Source organism: Triticum aestivum, chromosome 3B (assembly GCF_018294505.1).
Source record: "Triticum aestivum cultivar Chinese Spring chromosome 3B, IWGSC CS RefSeq v2.1, whole genome shotgun sequence".
Lineage (NCBI taxonomy): Eukaryota > Viridiplantae > Streptophyta > Magnoliopsida > Poales > Poaceae > Triticum > Triticum aestivum.
The window spans coordinates 828,635,598-828,652,903 of NC_057801.1; the positions used below are offsets into that span (position 1 = coordinate 828,635,598).

General features: G+C 50.9%; 1 pseudogene across 1 annotated transcript; it reads right to left on the minus strand.

Annotated features, from left to right (window-relative positions):
- Positions 1–1,175: 1,175 nt before the first annotated feature.
- LOC123072717 (serine decarboxylase 1-like) lies at positions 1,176–4,009 on the minus strand (annotated as a pseudogene). The gene is made up of 5 exons (XR_006435332.1): positions 3,640–4,009; positions 2,615–2,846; positions 2,309–2,502; positions 2,061–2,193; positions 1,176–1,945 (listed from the first exon to the last, which is right to left on the minus strand). The product of XR_006435332.1 is annotated as a serine decarboxylase 1-like (transcript).
- Between the last annotated feature and the right edge of the window lie 13,297 nt (positions 4,010–17,306).

Consider the following 17,306-nt stretch of genomic DNA (forward strand, 5'->3'; position numbering starts at 1 on the left):
AGGTAAACTCGGTGGGACCGATTCGCTCTTTTCGGTGAGACCGAAATATTACGAAAGGAAAATAGAGAATTTACATTGCAATCTCGGTGGGACCGATCGCTCACTTCGGTTAGACCGAAACGTTATGAAGGGAAACAGAGAGATTACAATCCCATCTCGGTGAGACCGAGATCCCTATCGGTGAGACCGATTTGCCTAGGGTTTGTGGCAGTGGCTATGACATCTGAGCTCGGTGGCGCTGGATAGAAAGAATCGGTGGGGCCGAGTTTGACTTTAGGTTTAGGTCATATGTGGATATGAGAAAGTAGTTGAGGGTTTTTGTAGTATATCACTAAGCACTTGAAGCAAGAAACTCATCAAGCAACACCTCATCGCTCCTTGATAGTATTGGCTTTTCCTATAGACTCAATGTGATCTTGGATCACTAAAATATAAAATGTAGAGTCTTGAGCTTTTGAGCTTGAACCAATCCTTTGTCCTTAGTATTTTGAGGGATCCACTTTCATCATCCATGCCATGCCATTCATTGAGCTTTCCTGAAATATTTGTCTTGAAATAGTATTAGCTCAATGAGCTATATATTGTTATGAATTACCAAAACCACCTAGGAATAGTTGCACTTTCAACGACATGGCGGCTAGGGTTGGGGGAGGGTGCGGCGCGGCGGTGGAGAAGCGGCGCGGCAGGGGAGCGACGCGGCGGGAGGGCGGCGCGTCAGGGAAGGGAGAGCGTGGCTGGGGAGGGGAGGGGCGTGTGGGGTAGAGGGGAGCGGCGGTGGCGTGGGATGGCAGCGGCGGCTGCAGATCGCGGCGGCAGCGGCCCGAGGCGGCGGCAGCTAGGGTAAGCGGAAGCGGGAGAGGATCGTGATGCTATTTGATACCATGTAGAGAATGATTTGGTGCATCGATATCTCATTGATCATGCACTAGGCACATATATATAGGTACAAGGGGTGTGACCGGTGTCTTGTCTCCTAAGATAGAAGTACATACAGAGGGAGATAGACACTACAGGTGCGGCATGCAAAACCCAGACCTGCGTACATGTACACACGTTCAACACCAATCATCTGGCTAAGTCGTAAAAAAGGGGCATATTTAGTCAAACACAACTTGGTGTAATTGTGTTAGGATCAGCGTTGGCCAGACAAATAAAAAATTAAACCAGACGCAATAGAAAACACCAACTTAATCAATTTATTAACCACTATAGAACTAAACACATGTCACGATCCAAGATAGTACAACAAAAGAAACTGATAACGACGGGAATAGAGGTCCAATTATGAAAGCTAGATCAATCATGTGTGCCCTTAAGAACTCTAATTTTTAAGCCGTTGTTCTTCACTCCCCTAATGATCTTACACAACTCTTAATTTCTTTTCATGCACACCGCAGAGGCAATTTTCTTGCCCAATGTCCTTTGCAACACATGGCACCCTAAACCCTGCACCTTCATGCCAGCACGGTCTCTCGCCGATGAGCTCTTCGACAAAGTTGTTGAGCTTTTCCACACTCACATTTGGCATCACTACCACATGTGCGATGCTTCCCTCACATGCGAGCTGCCACTTGTGTACGAATGCCTCGTCATGTGGCCTCTCGAACACCACCGTGCTGCTCAACTCGTTCAGGTACGCGCTCACTCCCGCCTCCCTCAGACGGTTTGCAAGGTGATGAGCGTTTCTCAAGCACTTCTGGACCTCTTTGCGGATGCCCCTATAGCCCTTTTTGTTCAGCGTGTACCAAAGGAACATTGGCGCATGCCCGTTACGGCTCCCCATGATTGTCGCGTCTCTAGATGATAGGTATTCAATGTCGGTGGAGAGCACTTTTACATGGTCGAGCCTGGTTATTACCACGCCACATGGTACTGGACATCCCATGAATTTGTGGCCTGATACGCTCACGCTTCCGATAGGTTTCTTGAATGTTACCTTTGGCGCCTAGAGGAAAATAAAGAAAAGGTAAGTTAGTTATGTTGTTCTCTAGATTTATAAAACTTGGTATGCCATGTGCTAATTAAATATCATTTACTGCTAAAAAATTAACATGACCCACTTGTTTGATAAATGGCATCATAAGGCCAGCTAGAGCACCATCGCAGTGGATGTAGAATCGATCTCGGAACCCACATTTCTCTAGCGTTCTTATGATCCTATCAAGATCATCGAAGCTCCCTTGACAGTCGTTCCTGCAAGAAACAGAAGCAAAATAACAATAGTGTCAAAATCAACCATAAAGAGAGACACTTAAGGAAATCATTTTTTGGGACCATTCTGATGAAAATGTGAAAGCAAGATGCTAACCTATATTCACATTAACAATCGCAGGCCTCCCGGGGTTCTGCGACAATTTGGACTTAAAGTCCGTGCAGTTCATCTCTCCAGAAACTAGAGTGTCGATCTCCACGCACTCGACTCTATACATCCTAGCTGCCTTGAAGACGGAGTAGTGCGACTCACGGGACGCGTATATGATTCCATCAGGAAAAAGCTCCCTCCTGCATATGAAAATCACAACTAGTCGATCAAATATTTTTCAATATATATAAAAAAGATACGTTCTCGATCATGTGAAAAAAAGTTATGCAAGATAGATAGATAGACACTAACCCGACTAATAGGCCATGGAGGTTCCCTTCGGTGCCGCAGTTTGTGATGTATCCCCAGTATTCGTCTTGTTGGAGGTCCCAGAGGCGGGCGAACCAATCGAGCACGGCGACCTCGAACTGCCTGGAGTGGACGCCGTAGTTGCTCTCGATGAAAGGGTCGCCGAGGTTGTTGATGGAGAAGCTCTGGAACTGGGCCATCACACTAAAGTCGAAGTCCAGGTTGTAAGGGTACCCTGTGAAGGACAAACATTTGCATGAGAAATCAAGTTGTGCATAATAGTATAATTTGCATGATGAAACTTGTACAAACGTACTTATGTTCGTATGCTTTTTTTTTGTGTGGTGCTGGCAATGGTCAAACATGTGAGATGCTTTCTTTTTAGGCACATGTGAAATGTGTGTATTTTACAAAAGTGTACCTATCTTTCAGGGTATATGCAGTATTAATGTATGACTTTGTTGAGTAACAAAAATCAATATGTACAGCCCTTTTCAGACAAAAAAAATATGCATGCCTTTTGTTGGCAAGTTTGTGGAACTCGTACCCCAACAAAAGTACAGAATTCTACCACTGTTAGCCAGCCAACTTACCAAGAGAGAAAATATACAATTCGAGAAGTAGCGTGCAAGTTGTTAGAAGATCTTTTTTTTTTGAGAAATTTATTAGAAAATCGATAATCACACAAAAGTTTTGTTTTGCAAAATTTGTTGACTCACTTCACGCTACCTTTTGGTACTGGTTTTTTCTTTATCGTTTAACTAATTTAGTTTGCGCATCGATCGATGTAGAGGTTGAGGCCAGGGATCAAGCCTCGTTTTTGGAAGATAAAAAGAAAAAGAAAAGGCAGTTCTAATATGAGGGCAGAGCTCGAGCTTCCTGAAGTTTGGGACATCCTCTGTGTTTGTTTTTCAAATGAAAATTTTAACTGCTCAAAATTTTCTCGTGCAGCGCCACGTTGCACACACACGAGGACTAGGAGCATGCATGCACTACGCTGGCCGACCCAGATCGATCGGTGGCCGTACCCAGGTGGTGGGTGGTCCTCTCTTGGAGGTGGTGGGCGAAGCCGGCGAGGAGCGCGGCCACGTCGTCCCGCCGCTCGGCCGCGGCCTCCGCGTCCGCGGGCGGCTCCAGCACCGCGAAGCCTTCCACGGCCACACGTGCCGCGTGCTTGCCCGTGTCTCCCACCACCACCACCTGCGGAAGGCCATCAGTAACCGGCGGGACAAGACCGCCGACGTCGCCGGGATGGTTCTGGAGGACCTTCCGGTGGCAGTGGTGCTCGGCCGCCGCCGGTGAGCCCACCAGCATCTGCCCTCCTACGACGCCGGCATCACTGTTCTTCTCTACCATCTTACTAGCTAGCTATATCAGCACCTCAAAAGTGTGGAGAGAGAGAGAGAGAGAGAGGTGGAAGAAGGATCGAGGATGGCGGTGGAATTTATAGGCGAAGGAGAGAGCTGGGCGGAGGGGAAACTGTAACAGTAACGTGCACGTCGGGTACGTCGCAGAGCAAGGGCGTCCCCTCGGAGCGGGTAGAGCCGCCGCCCGGGCGCCGCGTCGTCGCCTCGTGGACGTGACTGCCTGCTGTTGGTGACACACGCGCGCACATGCGCGTGAGCCCCGGGCGTACGTCCCTGTCGCCGTCGGCGAGACGGACGGTGGCGCGTCGCTGTCGCCACGCGTGCATCTATTCTCGCGTGGCAGATGGCTACCTAGCTAGGTCGGTCCATCACTCAGTTGACTTAACTGGTAATTAGGTCGAGATGCCATTGGGCGGGAGGAGGAAGAAGAAGAGGTGGAGGATCTAGCAGCGAGCGAGGTAGGCGCGCGGGGACGGGACGCCGCCCGCCCCCTACGTGAGTGCGCCATGGATTCTGTCCGTCCTCTAGCTAGCACCTTTGGTTCGCTATCAGAGGTAGGCACACGCTGAAAGGGACGTGCGCGACGCACAGCATGCACCATGTCGATCGACCCGGCTGTACCCAGGGGAGGCGACACATTGCTTGTCGTATCTGCACTGCTTACAGATTGCGATCGGTACGGTATCGTTAGGGCGTAAGCGGCAACGTTAGCCAGCCAGCGAACGCACTTTCATCCACGTTCAAGTGTGACGACTGTATGTGTTCTAGCTAGCTAGGTGACCTAAGTTAGACAATAGAATGATTGCCCTTTATAATAGATTACAGTACAACCGTGATTACATATAGAGAGCCCAAGGAAGTAGGCACACAGGCCAGGGCGATGGTTGAGATCCATAATAATAGGACTAGACGTGCCAGACTAATTACAACAGAATATGTACATTCTAACACCTCCCCTCAGCTGGTACGCCGTTTGGTAGGACGTTCAAGCTGGACCTAAACTCCGTGTAGATCGGTGAGGGTAGTCCCTTGGTGAAGATATCCGCAAACTGCGAGCTCGATGGAACGTGAAGGACCCGGGCTTCACCAAGAGCAACGCGATCCCGAACAAAGTGAAGGTCGATCTCAACATGTTTGGTGCGCTGATGTAGTACTGGATTGGTTGAGAGATATGATGCACCGACATTGTCGCAATAGACAATGGTGGCACGGGAGGGAGGACGCCGAAGCTCATAGAGAAGTTGACGGATCCAACAGGATTCGGCAACGCAGTTAGCGACCCCGCGATATTCAGCTTCGGCGCTAGAACGAGACACTGTGGGCTGCCGTTTGGAAGACCAGGAGACCATGTTCTGCCCAAGGTAAACACAAAACCCGGAAGTGGAACGTCGTGTGTCGGGACAGCCGGCCCAATCAGCATCCGTGTAGGCAACAAGATCGAGCGAGGAGGCTTTGTATAACTGAAGACCAAAGTGGGATGTGCCACGCAAGTAGCGAAGGACTCGTTTGACGAGTTGCATGTGTGACGCACGAGGCTCATGCATGAAGAGACATATCTGTTGGACGGCATAGGAAATATCCGGTCTAGTGAGAGTAAGATACTGTAATGCGCCGGCAATGCTACGGTAAGTGGTGGGGTTGGATAGTGGCTCACCGGAGCTCGATGAGAGCTTGGCGGTGGTATCGGCGGGGGTGGAAACGGGCTTGCAATGGAGCATGTTGGCGCGGTCAAGTATCTCTAGGGTGTATTGTTGTTGGCTAAGGAAGAGACCGGATGCATTCGGGTTGACATTAATCCCGAGAAAGTGATGAAGCTCACCCATGTCAGTCATGGAAAACTCCCGTTTGAGAGAGTTGATGACGTGGTGGAGAGTGTGGGGCGTACTGGCGGTGAGAATGATGTCGTCCACATATACTAAGAGATATGCAAGAGACGAGCCGTGGTTGAGTATGAAAAGAGAGGAATCGCTCTTGGAAGCACGAAAGCCCAGTGTCAAGAGAAATGCCTGGAAGCGATGAAACCACGTACGGGGAGCCTGCTTTAAGCCATAGAGAGACTTGCGAAGGAGACACACATGATCCGGGCGCGGCGAGTCGATGAAGCCGGATGGTTGAGCACAATAGACCGTTTCCTTGAGATCGCCATGAAGAAAGGCATTTTTGACGTCAAGTTGATGAATGGGCCATGCACTTGACGTGGCAATGCTCAACACAATGCGGATGGTGGCGGGCTTGACCACGGGGCTGAAGGTTTCCCCATAATCCACACCTTCCTTTTGTGTGAACCCCTGGACAACCCACCTCGCTTTGTAGCGTGCCAAGGATCCGTCAGGATGGAACTTGTGACGAAAAATCCATTTGCTAGTCACCACGTTGACACCTGCAGGCTTTGGAACCAAAGACCAAGTCGAATTCATCACCAAACCATTAAATTCATCACGCATTGCTAGCAACCAATTTGGATCTTTTAGGGCAGAACGATAAGTGGGTGGTATGGGGGATATGGCGGAAGTAGAGGTGGTGGCTAGAAAGAGGCGCTTTGGTTGGCAAAATCCTGATTTGGCTCTAGTGCGCATGTTGTGGGAGTTTTGCTGTGGTGCAATCGGTATTGCATGCTTGGGCCGACGTGGAGGCGTGGTATAGGCTGGATCGGATTCAGAGGTGGATTCGATGGAGCTGGCGAGCGGCAGGTGGGAGTCAGGCGCACGATCCGAGGAGGATTCGGTGGAGGAGGGGCCGGGCGTGGGATCCAAGGCAGGTGTGCCGCTAGGTGGGGAGGCAGGCGCGTCAGGTGCGGGATCCTGAGGGGAGCGGGGCTGATGGGCGGGCGCGTGCGACGAGGTCGATCCGGGGGGCGCGTGGGTGGTGGGACCGCCCGGGGACTGTGGCGCGGTGGGTGCGGGGGGGGGGGGCCTGGCGCGGTGATTGGTTGCATGGGGTGGGTGGCAGGGCTGCACGTGGGGGGAGATTTGGTGGGGCCCGTCCGAGGTTGTCGGGCGGTGGGATCTGGGACGGATCGCTGCAGCTGGATCACGGTGACCGGATCTTCTGTGAGCGATGTAGCGGTAGGCAACGGCGTGGGAGGTTCGTACAGGAACGTGTTCTCGTCAAAAAATAACGTGGCGAGACACTATGACGCGCCAGGAAAGGGGGTCGTAGCACCTGTAACCCTTGTGTTCGAGGGGATAGCCGAGGAAAACGCAACATGTGGACCGTGGAGCAAGCTTGTGTGGTGTAGTGGCGGAGAGGTTGGGGAAGCATAGGCAACCAAAGACGCGGAGGTGATCATATGTGGGGTGGATGCCATGAAGACAGTAATATGGTGTTTGGTTGGTAATGGCACGCGAGGGGCGGCGGTTGAGGAGATAGGTGGCGGTGTGTAGGGCTTCTACCCAAAAGGGAGGGGTGAGTTTGGCTTGGATGAGTAGGGTGCGAACTATATCGTTGGTGGTGCGAAGTAAATGCTCGGCCTTGCCATTTTGAGGGGAAGTGTGAGGGCATGAGAAGCGGTAGACTATGCCGTTTGTAGAGAAGAGAGAGCGTAAGGCCGAGTTGATAAACTCACCACCGTTATCACATTGTAATGCTTTGATGATCACATTATATTGAGTTTTGACATAAGCAAAGAAGCGGTGTAGGGTAGTGGATGTGTCGGATTTGTGGCGTAGAGGAAATGTCCATGAAAAATGAGAGTAATCATCAAGCACAACAAGGTAATATTGATAACCAGAAAAACTCACAACCGGAGAGGTCCATAAATCACAATGGATTAAATCAAAGGGCGCAAACGTGCGACTAGTGGATGAGGGAAAAGCTAAACGGGGTTGGCGCCCAAGTTGGCATGCACTACATGGAGCATGTGGAGATTTATTACATGAGGTAAGAAAATCATTGTCTAAAGAACGAAGGGTATGAGGGCTAGGTTGACCGAGCCGGCGGTGCCACACATCACCATCGGAGACAGTAGTTGAAAAAGCGGTGCGCCAAGCCTTGTTGCTGCCGTGAAAGAGGTATAGGTCGCCGGAGCTAGCGGAGATCAGGATGATTTTCCAGGTGCGAATGTCCTTCACAAGAAAGCCAAATGGGTAAAATTCTATAGAGCAAGAATTATCCTTAGTAAATTGATGAACGAAAATAAGGCTGGTAGTGACGTGAGGAGAGAAAAGAACATCACGTAAATGAAAATTATGTGGGGAAAGACGTGTGGAGCCAATGGCATGTATGGGAAGATGAGATCCATTGCCTACAATAATGCTAGATAAATTATGCTTAGAGGGAGAATTCGAGAAGGTGAGGTTACCAGAGTTACCGGTCACGTGGTTGGAGGCACCGTTGTTGAGGTACCACTCGTTGGAGGAGCTGGTGCTGGGGAAGCCATGGGAGCTAGCTGTAGGCGGCGTGAAGCATGGCGAGATGATCCCATGACGGCGGTTGGGGTGGCGGTGGCGCGTGGTACGGCGAGTACTGCATCAGATAGGCGTGGGCGTGGGATCCATGACGTGGCCCAAGCACGCCCGCGGAGTTGGGAGGAACCCAGCCGGGGCGTGGAGGAGGGATTGCCATGCCATAGGGGGCGAAGAAACCCATGTATGGGTTGTAGGCCGGCAGGGCATGACCACGACCGCCCGAGTCGCCGCACCCACGACCGCACCCATGGCCGCGCCCGCGGCCGCGATCACCACCTTCGCCTGACGAGAGGGGCCGTTGCCACGGCCGTGCTGCTGGTTGGGAGCCCAATCCGAGGGCCGATCCGCGCGCTCACCGGAGCGGTGGCCAGAGCCGCCGGTGTTGGGGAAGTTTGGGGGCCCGGAGGAGCTGCCGGTGTCGGGTGTGCCGCCGCTCCCGTGGACGGCGATCACAGAGGCGCTGGCGTCGGAGGCGCGCTGAGCCTGGTTCTCCTCGGCGAGTTTGATGCGCGAGAAGACCGTCTCGAAGGGTGGCAAGGGAACGGTGTCCCCCAGAACCACACGGATGGTGTCGAAGCGCCCGTCGAGGCTGTGGAGAAACTGCAAGGTGAGGTCGACCTCGGTCACGGCATGATCAATGTCCGCGAGGCCGGCGGTGATGAGCTTCATACGGCGCGCGTACTCGTCGACGAAAAGGTCACCCTGCTTGAGGTTGCGGTACTGCCGATTGAGGATCATGTATCGGGCTACACGATTGGCAAGGAAGTACTCCTGGATCCGAGTCCAGAGGGCATAGGTGGTGGTGGCGCCGATCACATGGTCGATGATCTGATCGGTAAGGGTGGCATAGATGGCGAGGACGACATGGGTGTCAAGCTCATGGTAGTGGCTGTCGGCGTTGGGTGGTGGTGGATGCTGGATGAGGTAGGTGACGCCGTAGCGGAGGAGGACCATCAGGAAGAAAGATTTCCGCTTGTGATAGTTGTTTTCAGCTGCATTCAGGAGGAATTTGATGTGGCTAGTGAGATCCACATTGAGGATGGGGTGGCGAGCGGGTGGAGCTGGTGGCGGCGGCTGTGGGTTGGTGGAGGAGAAGAGAGGAGCAAACTAAGAATTAGGGTTAGGAGATGTGCCGGTGAGGTGGGACGGGGCTGTGCCGAAGACAAACGGCGGCGTGGATGTGCCGGCGGCGGTGGCTGAGGACGAGCCGGAGGAGGCTGTCGAGGAGAGGGAGGCCGGCGAGGAAGCGGGCATGGTGGCCGCGGAGGAGGAGGAGTCTTCGGCCATGGGAGAGACCTGAGGACACTGATACCAAGTTAGACAATAGAATGATTGCCCTTTATGATAGATTACAGTACAACCGTGATTACATATAGAGAGCCCAAGGAAGTAGGCACACAGGCCAGGGCGATGGTTGAGATCCACAATAATAGGACTGGACGTGCTAGACTAACTACAACAGAATATGTACATTCTAACAACCTAGGTCCAATATCTTGATTTTATTTACTCCCTCCGTCCCATAGTATAAGGGGCCTGATTGGATTGTTGTTTTCCACACTTTTACACATGTAAATGATACAGACCTCAACTGGTCGTTTTCATTTCCAGTTGGAAACCACACACTTGTAAAAGTAATACGGGTGTATAAATTTACCCATTTTCCAAGCGGGGCCCAAGACATTTTTTTGGACACTACAGTACTATATTGCAGTTATTACACCTTGCACGCAAGATTCACGGACTTGGGTAATAAGACCTGCTACAGTGAACAATTACGACGTGGCAATTCAGAATCTCTCTCCGTCTCTTTCAGCTACTAATTGAGGATCCTTCTCTCTGTACACATACTACCATACACGCTGCAAAAAGAAACAAACTAAATATCTAGCCAGTCGTGCCGGGTGGGTGGAATGGGAACTCAAGCAACCGACGAATGCACTGGCCTGATCTAGGCTACTTAGTTAATTCAGCAAACGTCCACAATGTACAAGTAATCGCGTCTCTAATTATAAACTCTCATGCCGCGTCACCCCAGCCCCGTGTGTTCTGCATGGATGCACACAAGCCCGATCAGCAGGTCAAAAACTATTGCTCACAATGACGACCACCAATCATACAAAGACCGTGCTCAAAGAATCTGACAAGAAAAACTTACATGATCCACATAAGATCGCTTGCTTGTGATTAAGTAGTGGAGTGGTTATATATAGTAGTATTACCACATCTATAACTTCTCTCTGAAATGGAAGTGTTAACAATTGTCGGGACGGTGACGACACATGATAATATCTGGATACGATCCCTGATTGAAAGATTCGTTCTGCATCTGACTCTCCAAACTTGGTTTGTTATTTGTACGACCATATACATGAGGTCTAGTACTTTTCTCGACGGATGCCATTGGCCGGGGAAAATGAAGAACAAGAGGTCGACGAGGCACGCGGGGACGGGACGCCGTCCGCCAGCATGAAATGGTGGATACTGTCACTAGCTAGCAGCTTTGCTTCGCTATCGAGGCTGGCGATAGCTAGTAGCTAGTTGCACGTCTCTACACGCTAAAGGGACGTTCACGCGCTAGCTAGAGCATGCACCATGGCCCGGCTATACCCGGGGTGTGTTCTCATTCATATAAAAAGATTATAGTACAAAGCCATGTAGACACCGACCCCTTAAAACAGAAAAGACAACAAAACGCTAGCTTTTACGCAAAAATACCACTAGTCCGGACCGGCCTGCAGACACAAAATGTAGTTCATAAGAGCAACTCAAACGGACCGATCCAAACGGACGGCTATTTTGTTCGCTTTTTGTCCATTTGGGTTGGCCGCCTGCCCGGCGTCCGCCCTGTTTTTCATATGGGTCGGCAGTGCGCCCAACGCGCCGACCCATATATGCAGGCGTGGCCGGCTGTCCGCCCAATTTTGCATTGCATTCAACATATTGTGAAATGAAAATTTAACAAACAAAATAGTCCGTCCAAATAAATAGTATAGTTTTACAGGTCAAATAAAAATAAAAATATTTCACATAGTTTTACGAACGAATAAAAGTAGATACATCTATTGGTTGCCAACATGAGTTCACATATGCTCAACCAAATCATTTTGCAGTTGCACGTGAGTTTCCCAATTACGCATGTCTTCATGAAACTGAGTGAACTGCTCAAATGTTGCCGCTCCTCCATGCTCAGGCACAACATTCTCACCCTGAAACTGAAAGCCTTGATCGTACAGACGTTCCGGGCGCTCGTCTTCTACGATCATATTGTGCATGATCACACAAGCAGTCATCACCTCCCATAGTTTCTGCGTGCTTCAAGTATTAGCAGGATACCAAACGATGCCCCATCGAGATTGCAAAACACCAAAGGCACGCTCGACATCCTTTCTAGCACTCTCTTGCTCTTGGGCAAATCTTTTCCTTTTCTCTCCAACAGGGTTGGGTATTGTCTTTACAATAGTGGTCCACTGAGGATAGATACCGTCACCCAAATAGTACACTTTGTCGTAATTGTGGCTGTTGACAGTAAAGTTCACCTGTGGGCTGTTGCCTTCGGCAAGCCTAGCAAACACCGGCGAGCGCTGAAGCACGTTGATATCATTGTGTGATCCAGCCATGCCAAAGAAAGAGTGCCAGATCCAGAGATCTTGAGACGCCACGGCCTCTAGTATTACAGTGCAAGCCCTGACATGTCCCTTATACTGCCCTTGCCAAGCAGAAGGGCAGTTATTCCACTCCCAGTGCATGCAGTCTATGCTGCCAAGCATCATCGGCAAGCCCCTGCTAGCATTCACCGCCAACAAACGGGCTGTATCTGCAGCTATCGGCTCTCTCAAGTACTCAGGGCCAAACACAGCAATCACAGCCTTGCAAAACTTATACAGGGACTCTAGGCATGTAGACTCGCTCATACGGACGTACTCGTCAATGAGATCACTGGGCACTCCGTATGCAAGCATTCGGATGGCGGCAGTGCATTTCTGATAAGAGGAGAAACCAATCTTGCCGACAGCATCCTCTTTGCACTCGAAGTAGTCATCATAGCCGACCACTCCCTCTCTAATACGGTTGAAAATAGGCCTACTCATACGGAACCGGCGACGGAATTTGTGATGTTTGAACAACGGGTTTGTTGTATCAAAGTAGTCCTTCCAGAGAAGGAAATGCCCGCTCTCTCGGTTACGATTCAACGCCGGAAGGTGGCCCGGAATGGAGCCACGGAACAATGGCCGCTGGTTGTTGAGGTGGTGATGGACCAACACGGCAGCCAATATCTCCTCCGCGTCGTCGGACGATGAATCGTCGGAGTCGCAAATGAAATTGTGGAAAAAGAACTCGTCGGCGGAGTTCATTTTCGTACCTTGGCAAACTGTCGAACAGCTTGCGGGCGTCGAAGAAGGAGACGGCCGGCGAGGGGAGACGCGGCGCCCACAGACCAGCTAGCTGCCCGGCCGGCGTCCGACGAGTGTTACGGCATCCGACGAGCGTGTCAGTCGTATGTGGCGGGGGCGGCGAGGCGTCTTCTTGGTCGCGGGCGGTTGTGCGGGGGGGGGGAAGCGGCGGCAGGAACTAGTTTGCTCCCCGGCGGCGGCGGGAGACTGGGGACAGGGGCGGCGTTGTTGGGCGGATGTGGAGGCGACGGCAGCTGGAAGAGTCGCCGCAAAAATGGGCGGCGGCGTCGGTGACGGAGGAGGCGGGGGGCAAGGGTTGCTTGTTGGCCGGGGGGAGGGAGGCCAATGTGCCACAGACCAGCGGGCCCGGGGACAGGAGTAGGCGACCGCGCGCGCGTCCATCGCGTGTCCAAGCCGACGCAAACCAGGCTAAAAAATGAGCCGGGAATGGGTCACCTGCGGACGAAAAACGGACGCGCGTCCGTTCGGGTCGGCGCGTTGGGCCACCTTTTCTGTCCGCGCCGACCCAAGCGGACGGCCACGGACGAAATGGGTCGCCTCATTGAAGTTGCTCTAAATGTAAGTTTACATGCATATATGTGAGCATCTGCGATTGCGATTATACTGTGTTTAGAAAAAGATTAGCAACCGTTAGGTTGTGCGTACGGCGACCAGACCGGACCGGCCAGAGGCTAGACCTTTTGATGTGTGAAGGTTACCGGTCGATCAATCCACTTTGATACCCCTCAAAAAGAAAAAAAATTCAATCCACTTTGATCCACGACCAAGTGTGACGACTGTGCTAGCTAGGTCCAATATCTAGATATTTTACAATCTACAGTATGTGCTATTATAGTCGTTACACTACACACGCAAGATCGACCGACCCACACAAGGCGTGCTACAGTGAACAATGACGCCGTGGCAGTTCAGAATCTTTCTCCGCTCTATCCATCTCTGTCAACTACTAATTGAGAATCTTTCTTTTCTGTTCATAAATATCGAGCAACACGAGTATATTTTTTCTTTTGCGAAATAACACAAGTATATAATTAAAGTAGAACCGGCCGATGTGAGCGTAATCAGCCAGATGAGTGCGATAACCTAATTTAATCTACTTAGCTAGGCCAGGACCGAGAGATTGAGCACGCCATCGCCCGCCGTCGGCTCGGTTTTCACTGGCAACTATGTCTTCCCGACTCGCAGCTGGTGCCAGATGACGGATCCCGAGATCCGAACACCCAGCCTCAGGCCGACCACCTCTGACGGAAGAGATGAGCACCACCGCCGGCTGCACCGGTCAGAACAGATCTGATCGGAGGTGCCACCGACGAAACTACCAGGCCCTCCACGCCGCCGTCGCCGATCTGAAGGCAGCATGCATGCCACCGCAGCCAAGCCGGCCGCTGCCGATTGCAGCCGCCCCCGCCGCCCGAAGGGCCATCCGTAGCGCCCGCCTCCCTGGCCTTCGCCGCGCCAAGCCATCGCCATCCGAGGACGGGCCGGCCTCCCACCGCATGCAGCCATCCGCCGCGCTGCAGATCCCAGATCGATCGCGCCAACACACGCCTTGGGGTCCGCCCCACCGCGAAGACGCGCGAGAGAGGAGATCCCCCGCCACCGCCGTAGGCCCCCGGGCTAAGCCCGGCGGCGTCTTCCAACGGCGGCAGAGGAAGACAAGGAGGGAGTTTGTGACGGCGGCGGCTAGGTTTCTGGCCGCCCGAGTCGCCCTAGGGGGAGGACGACGCGGACGTCGCTAGGCCAGGACCGAGAGATTGAGCAATAGCTCTAGGTTTCTGTTGGTTTTCGAGTAGCTGAAAGAGATGGAGGGAGAGGGAGAAAGATTCTGAATTGCGACGTCGTTACTGTTCACTGTAGCACGTCTTATTACCCGATCGATTCCGTGGATCTTGCGTCGTTATTACAGTAGAAAAATATCAAGATATTGGACCTTAGGCCACCTAGCTGGCTAGAGCACGTACAGTCGTCACACTTGAACGTGGATCAAAGTGCGTTTGCTGGCTGGCCGGCCTGCACGTACAGCATAGCTGATTGTAATCCTATTGTCTAAGGAACAAAACTCCATTTTATTCTCGCAAAAAAAATAGAATTACAATCAGCTATGCTGTAATCCTATTACCTAAGGAATAAAACAGCATACACGTCTCTCATATGTCCACCGACGCGCCTAGTCAGTGACCGGACAAAAGAAACAAGGGAAAAAGTGACCCCAACCAGACCCCTCATATCATCTTAGTACGTCCGGGCTGTCCGCAAACCCTCGTATTAAGGACAAATGTAGGGAGGATATGAGAGCTTGCGGACGCACCCGGTCAGCCCATCAAGTAAGACGTAGCCCCACCCTGAACCATCTTTTCTCTTTCTTTATTAATTTTTCTCTTTTTGTCTCTTCATTTTCATCAATCATGTGCAAGTGACCAAATATACGAGGAAAGAAAATAAAGAGTGCAGTTGCAGGGACGGACTAATAAGGACTCAAAACAGACACTCCCGGTCACTGACCGCCTGACCGGGCACGTCCGCGGACGCTTAGGGGTCATATTTCCAAAATCCGGCTGTTGATGGTCTTACACACTAATGCTAATGGTACCAATTGTAATTTGTATGCAGTGCGGATACGACAAGCAATGTGTCGCCTCCCCTGGGTACAGCCGGCCGGGTCGATCGATCGACATGGTGCATGCGTGCTCTAGCCGGCAAAATTTCGTGTTTTGACCCTTTTTGGATACTATTTCAGGATCTGACCGCCCTTCAATTTTTTTGGGGGGATTTGACCCTTTTGCCTACCGACAGGAGCCGTGGCGGTAGGATTGTACAACCTACCGCCAAGGGCCCTGGCGGTAGGTGCCTTGACGGCGGCTGACGTGGAAAAGGGCCTACCGCGAGGGCCCATGGCGGTAGGGTACTGAAGCCTACCGCTGGGGCCTCTGGCGGTAGGGTCCTGTGTGGTGGATAAGGTGGGGAGGGACTGGTTTGTGGGCCCCACCACCATCCTTCTTCTCCACTCATCTTCTTCTCCGTGCTCAGCTCCTCTCCCCCCTCTCTCCCCCTCACAAACCCCCACTAGATCCCCTCCATTTGCTTGATATTTCACCGGTGGATCCGGATCATTTTCATCACCCAAGGTACCTCCCCCATTTCCCCTCCTTTTGATTGGTTGAGATCTTTGTTTTGTGTGGATTTGGTCACCTCCTTGCAAACCCTAGGTGTTGATCTTGTTGTGTGCATTTATGATGCATTTATGATGCACTTATGGCTAGGGTTAGTGTTAGTGTTAGGGTTAGGGTTTGGGTTATGTTGGGGGTTAGGGTTATAGTTGGTATGTTGGGGTTATGGTTAGGGTTAGGGTTAATGGTTAGGTTAACTTGAGTATGACAAAGGCATGTCATTCGGATCAAGAGGCGTATTTTTAGTAGCAAATAATTTCATAAGTTCATCCATCTTTCCACTCAAAACATTGATTTCTTCTATAGCATGCACTTTTTTACTAGAAATTCTTTCAGTGTGCCATTGAGAATAATTAGCCATAATATTATCAAGAAGTTTTGTAGCATCCCTAACGTGATTTCCATAAACGTGCCTCCCGCGGCCGAATCTAAGAGATTTCTAGAAGCAAAGTTCAAACCGGCATAAAAATTTTGTATGATCATCCATAAATTCAAACCATGAGTAGGGCAATTGCGAAGCATCAATTTCATTCGTTCCCAAGATTGGGCAACATGCTCATGATCAAGTTGTTTAAAATTCATAATATCGTTCCTAAGAGTGATAATCTTAGCGCGAGGAAAATACTTAGAGATAAAAGCATCTTTGCACTTGTTCCAAGAATCAATACTATTTTTAGGCAAAGACGAAAACCAAACTTTAGCACGATCTCTAAGTGAAAACGGAAATAACTTCAATTTAACAGTATTGTTATCCGTATCTTTCTTCTTTTGCATATCACACAAATCAACAAAGTTGTTTAGATGAGTAGCGGCATCTTCACTAGGAAGGCCGGCGAATTGATCTTTCATAACAAGATTCAGCAAAGCAGTATTGATTTCACAAGACTCAACATCATTAAGAGGAGCAATCGAAGTACTAAGCAAATCATTATTATTGGTATTCGAGAAATCACACAATTTGGTATTATCTTGCGCCATGGCAACAAGTAACCCAACACACAAGCAAGCAGAAAAAGGCAAGTGAAAAAAGAGAGATAGATTGGGAAAGAGAGGGCGAATAAAACGGCAAGGGTGAGTGGGGGAGAGGAAAATGAGAGGCAAATGGAAAATAACGTAAATTCGAGGGAGATGGGTTTGTGATGGGTACTTGGTATGTCTTGACTTGAGCGAAGATCTCCCCTCCTCAACCACTCATTCAGGCCACACACTACTCACCTCTCCACCGAGCTCAAGTCTCCCCCCTCTCTCTTTGAAGCACTAGAGCCTCTCAAATCTCTCTCATTTGTTTGAGATTTCTCCGGTGGATTCTTACCATTTTCATCACCCAAGGTAGCTCTCTC